Below are 6,641 nucleotides of genomic sequence, written 5' to 3' on the forward strand. Positions count from 1 at the left end.
AACTATGATACATAGCATGATGAGAGAGGTCGCAAAATCAACTGGAATGTTCAAGCAAATTATAGAAAAAAAAAACCTGATCTAAATCTGTTAAGTAGTTCTGTCGTGAAAAGCAGACAGACATACAGACAGAGAGACAGAGGTTGGATTTTATATATAGAGAGATAAATGTACATCTAATGTCTGATATCCTTATACTTTAGTACTTGGTCATCCAACCATGTCCACATTTGGCTCCACGCCATCCAGAGGTATAGTTCAAATCCCATTACTGTCACAAGGGATCCTACTCTATTGGGCCCTTGAGCAATGCCCTTAACCTGAAAATTGCTCCAGGAGCGTTGTGCAATGGCTGACCCTGTGCTCTGATCTCCAAAGGTCATGCGAAAAGACAATTTCCCCTCAGGGATTAATAAAGTATGGTGTTGTTGTCTTGCTATCAGGAACAGCTGTTGAACGAGTAAAAGACAAACATATAAAAAAGATACAAGCTGAAGTAACATCTCTCAAGGTACACATGAAACAGTAAACTAATCCACAGCTGAAGCTGTACAGAATGTTTCTCTGTTTTACGATAGACAAGTCCACAAATTCACCAATGCTTCTTAATGGGAGATTTTGAAATTTCACAAAGTAAAATGTATTTGAGATGTCTCAAAGAAACCTGAACTGTCAACACAAATTTCCTTGGGGAGGGAGTGTGTCAAAACCCAATAAAATCAGTCCACTGGGAGCACAGTTGTTTCATGCAGACAGAAGGACAGACAGACATGGCTATCACAGTAGGGGCTTTACTCATTACGAACGAACACACTTGAAGAAGGTTATGTGAATACTTTTACAGGAGCGTATTGGGGCACAAGGCAGGGCCAGCCCTGAATGTGTCGGCAGTCGACTGTCACAGGGCACACTCACACACTCACACACTCACATGCTGACACACTGACACGCTCACACTCTCACACACTCACTCACACGCTCACATGCTCACGCACTCACACGCTTACACACTGACACACTCACACACTCATCTCAATCACACGCTCACACGCTTACACACTCACACGCTCACGCACTCACATGCTCACACGCTCACACACTCACACACTCACACACTGACACACTCACACACTGACACACTCACACACTCAAACAGTGACACGCTCACATGCTCACATACTCACGCACTCACACGCTCAAACACTGACATGCTCAAATGCTCACACACTGACATGCTCACACACTCGCACACTGACATGCTCACATGCTCAAACACTCACACACTGACACACTCACACACTGACACGCTCACACTCTCACACACTGACACGCTCACACACTCACATACTCACACACTCACACACTCACATGCTCACACACTGACAGCTCACACACTCACATACTCACATGCTCACACACTCACACACTGACACAATCACACACTCACACACTCACATGCTCACACACTCACACACTTACATACTCACACACTGACACACTCACATACTCACACGCTCACACACTCACACACCTCCATCCATCCATCCATCCTCTTCCGCTTATCCGAGGTCGGGTCGCGGGGCAGCAGCTTAAGCAGAGAGGCCCAGACTTCCCTCTCCCCGGCCACTTCTTCCAGCTCTTCCGGGAGAATCCCAAGGCGTTCCCAGGCCAGCCGGGAGACATAGTCCCTCCAGCATGTCCTGGGTCTTCCCCGGGGCCTCCTCCCGGTTGGATGTGCCCGGAACACCTCACCAGGGAGGCGTCCAGGAGGCATCCTGATCAGATGCCCGAGCCACCTCATCTGACTCCTCTCGATGCGGAGTCACACACCTGCGCTCAGATAAGTTTGTTTCCGGTCTTTCTCACAGCTGGTGACAGAAGTCAAATGCAATGCAGGCCTTCATGAGCAGAGGATCTGCACATCTTTAGCTCAGTCGATTTATTTGTCATCCAAGAAAGAGCAGACCAAAATCAATTAGCCTGGCAGTGTGTGTCCATTTGGCAGGTGCCCATTGGACCTGATATCAAGTACACTCGTTGTGATAATAAAATGAGCAATGTGAGATTTGCACGCTGCTGGCTCTAAGAATGCATCCTAAAGAAAGGAGTTTGTGTTTCTATTTGTTCTGATTGGGAATAATTGTACTCGGGCTGAAAAGTGATCTGTTTAAATTGAAAATGAAAATGGCAGCTCCCATTTGTTATTTGCAGCTTTCATGGCCTCTGTGAATGGTGCAGCTCACTGATTTTCCTCTAGACGAGTTTCAGAGAAGCCATTTGTTCTTATCAGGCCTGAAAGTCTGGGCCCTTGGCAACATTTTACTGAACAACTGCTGCCATTGCTTTACATCTGTGGCATGGACTCCAGCACACCATGTCCATGAAGTGGAATTAAAAGTTCTTTGTAGGAAGGAATTTCTGAAAGTCATGATAACATCTTTTCAGATGCAAGTTCGAGAGTGAACTGCCTTATAATGGCAGATCTTCAGTTTACAAGTCCTTCTGGCAGAAAGAAGCGGGGACAGGCGGGAAGACCTTGAAAGTGAGGTCAGTGTTGGTATATCTGTCAGTCTTCCATTCTGCATAGGGAAGAAAAGACATTAGCACCCAGTGCCAAACCCTGGAGCAGCTGGTTATTACCATCACCAGAAGCTTTAAGCTGTCCTCTATGTGCATGCTTGTGACATTGTACTGTGTGCCATCCAGAGTGGCTTCTGGCCTTAAAGTCAATGCTGCCAGCTCCCATGTCCCTGCGCTGGATCGAGCAGAAGTTCTACTTTACTTCTGTCCTTCTGAAACAACTGAGGACGGTGCTCAGTATAGAAAGGCACTATATACTGTACAAGACTTTTGCTCAGTATGTTTTGTATATTCTTTCTGAAAGCAACCCAGTATTGGGAAAACAGATCCAGAAAATGAAAGGTGGATTAGTTTCTAGTTGACTTTTTAACAAAGATGGACTGAATGTCCTTAATCTATCCTCATTTTAAAGAGAGCACATCATCATTAGGCAATCTACTGAGTGAACAAGAGTATAAGTCAAAGTCGCAAAATAAAACTCAGGATCATTGACTAGTCTTGTATTTTGAAAGTTTCAAGCCAGTGAGAGTGGACATCTTGGACCACAGGGCCTGCACTCTTTCTCACTAACATCACCGCCTCCCTTTAACTGGGCACACAGGCTGAAGTGACCTTGAAGGACTTGAACGCCAACACCAAAGTGATGCTGATGAACAGGAAATGTTGAGAGGGGATGATGGAGAGCACAAAGACAGGAGAATAGGAGAAATGGTGAGTGGAGGAGCAGGTGAGGATGTAATCGGGCACGTTAGAAAAAGTTAAAGTACACTTGAGGCTACTGAGGACTGTCTGTGGATGTTGTAAATAATGGCTGAAACGGGCCTGGGTGCAAAGCCGCGCCAAATGGCAGGTGTGCCTAAGAGCACAGCCAGGCAGCTTTCACAGATCTGTTCCTGACCTCTTCCTACCAAGATAGACAACTCAGAAATCCTGATAATAATAACTGCAAATGGAGCCAGGTGCCAGTCTAATCCAGTCAAGGTGCCAGTCTTCCTCATGGCATTTGGAGCTGGATGACTGGAGGGATATCATTGGCCCATTCATTTTTGAGCCCTTTTTTAACCCTCAGTCAGTTTTTAAACTGTACATTGGTTTCCAGCTCCAAAAGCCCACCTGGACTCTGTCTGCCAGTTTTGTTGCAGTAGATTGACAGGGCAGCAGCTAACCAGGCAGTATTTGCAAAGCTTGTTGTCTCATCATAGCTGTGATCATCACCATAGACATCGGTAGTTTAACATAGCATAACATTTTTAGAGTCCAGTTCAGGGTACTGGAGAGCTGGAATGTGTGATGGCACAAAAGCAGGAACTGACCTTGGATATAGTGCCAGTCTATTACAGTGCCCACTTCATGTCTTTAGGGATGTGGGAGGAATATTGAACACAAGTAAACTTCACATGGACATTAACCGACTGCAGGATTTGAGCCAAGGATGCTGATGTGTGAGGTGGCAGCACTAACAACTGCATGGCCCTGGCCTTCCCCAGGCTATATCAGTGCTGGAGCTGAGCTGATAGGATGAGATGCCAGCCTACCACAGGGCATAGGGCTAACTGAGCATTGCTAATTTAAGCTGACACATCCTTTTTTGGTATATTGAGGGAGAACCTGGAGGGAAACCCATAAAGATAAATGTGCAGAGTTAATACAAGGGAGAGATGAGGCGCTGGATCCAACAGCACAAACCACTGTGCCATCATGCTGCTGAAAAAAAAAATCTCAATGTTGAAAATTAAAAGGGTGGCATGGTGGAGCAGTGGGTAGTGCTGCTGCCTCACAGTTAGGAGACCCGGGTTCACTTCTTGGGTCCTCCCTGCATGGAGTTTGCATGTTCTCCCTGTGTCTGCGTGGGTTTCCTCGGGGTGCTCCTGTTTCCGCTCACAGTCCAGAGACATGCAGATTAGGTGTATTGGCAGTTCTAAATTGTCCCTAGGGTGTGTGTGCGGCCTGCCCGGGGAAGTTTTCCTGCCTTGCGTCCTGTGTTGTCTGGGATTGGCTCCAGCAGACCCCTGTGACCCTGTAGTTAGGATAAAACAGGTTGGATAATGAATGGATGGATGGATGAATAATAAAATTGCTTGAGGACTGCTTAAAAAAGAACACAAAAAAGTGACCTGCCCGAGGACATTAGTGTGCCGTCTCACCACGTGGCCTGGCATGGTTATTCATTTATGCAAAAGATAAAGCTTATCTGGAGTTTCCTGTCTTACCGTTATTGGGCGCAACGCCCCTTGTGAATTTCAGTTATTAAAGTGCTTAATCTGTGGGCTTTAACTGGCACTATCTTCTCACCCACCCTCTGCCCACACATAATTTTAGATTAGAGGAAGCCTGCATGTCTGATCTGCCAGGGCAATCCCACTAGAAAATAACAATGAGGTGTCTGTTTTCTCTGAAGAGGCCGACTCAGCTGGGTATTTGTTAATTTTTATTTGGATTGCTTTCTTAAATTGCTAAAAGCCAAGCAGCACTGTGGGCTGACAGCAGAGTAAAAATGGACAGATGACTATAGAGGGTGGCATGTAAGCAGGGCTGACAGTGACATTGGGGTATCTGTGGACAATTGGGGGCAGAAAGAAAGACTAACAAAGGCATCAGACTGAAAGAGTAACCCCAGGCTGACCTGCTGAACTCATTCCTTCGGCTGTTAGCCTGGCATCCCTTAGAATGGCAGAAATTTAGCGGGTGTTTTACTCCAAGCAAAAGTGTGCTACTTCAAAATAAACTGACAAAATGAGTCCAGGAGAGGACATTGAAGGGAAACAAATAGAAAATCTCTGGAGAATGAGTAAGTATAGTGTGAGGAGTCAGCTTTTATGCTCCATTTTACATGTTTTTGTTTAACAAAAATGACAAATGTTTTTGATTAAGTTCAAAAAGCGCTCACCAAGAACCCAAATACGCAGACATTACAAGTGCTGGCTTGAACTGACACACTGAAAGTAAAGGTAAATTGGGAGCATGTCATGTGCACTCTCTTGTTGGAGTTTAAGTTTTGTAGAAGGAGAACGGGCATCCCAGACAAGACTGGGAGAAATATGTTACCCAGATGGGAGGCCAGTATGACAACGCAGATGAAATGGCCAGTGGAACAAATAAATAACTCTGTGCCTGGATGGTATAAAATAATGGACAGACCACCAGAAGCCAGGAGTCGGGAGCAGTTCAACCCCCTATACGTCAGGTGGCAGTGGTCCTTACATGGGAATGCAGTTGGGACACACACAGGGGTGCTTGGGATATGGAGTCCGGATGGGCAGCCCTTTCGGGGTCCCTATGTTCCAATAGAGGGTGCTGTCGGTGGAGGACCTCCCTAATTTTACTATCACCTGGAATTCCATCCCAGAAGACGTGCCATCTGTGTCTGGCATAAAAGGAAGCCCGCTGCCACACATGGACAAGTCAGAGTAGGGTGGAATAAAGATGAAGCTTCTGTGCAGGAATGGAAGAGACAGAAAGACGAGGGCAGAGAGAGAGATGATAGAGTTGTAGACTATCATTGTATGCTGCTTTGTCAATGTGTCTGTTGTGGGAAACTCTTTAGGAATGCATTTCCCACGAAGGAATCCTCCTGTTTATTTTATATACATGTCTGTGCCTTTGTGTCAGATGTTTGGGGACCTGGAGTGCCCGCTGGTGTTAACAGTACATTTAGTTCCAGACACCTGTGTTCAAACCCCAGACCCGGTCACTGTAGGATATGCATATTCTGTTCCCGTGCCTAAGAGTTTTTACCATGTACTGTACTCCATTTTCTTCTCCCACATCTGAAAGACGTGCATGTTATGTCAGCAGATAGGATGACCAATATGGGAGGAGTGGTTAGGGATTTTGGGTCAATCTGGGAATTACATCAACACCTCATTAGTCAGGTTAACTAACCTGTCTTTGGTGGTCTAATCCTCCATGTTCATTTTTTTATAATTCAGCATTTGGTGAGTTCTGCTTCACAATGATAAGATGAAAAAAGCGACACTGCGAACTCTTCACCGCCACACTTTAGTTGTTCCTGTAGTAACATTTTGACACCTTCTGTTTAAATTCAGGTTAAGGTAGTTATT

The sequence above is a fragment of the Polypterus senegalus genome, chromosome 2 (genome assembly GCF_016835505.1).
Source record: "Polypterus senegalus isolate Bchr_013 chromosome 2, ASM1683550v1, whole genome shotgun sequence".
NCBI classification, from domain to species: Eukaryota; Metazoa; Chordata; class Cladistia; order Polypteriformes; family Polypteridae; genus Polypterus; species Polypterus senegalus.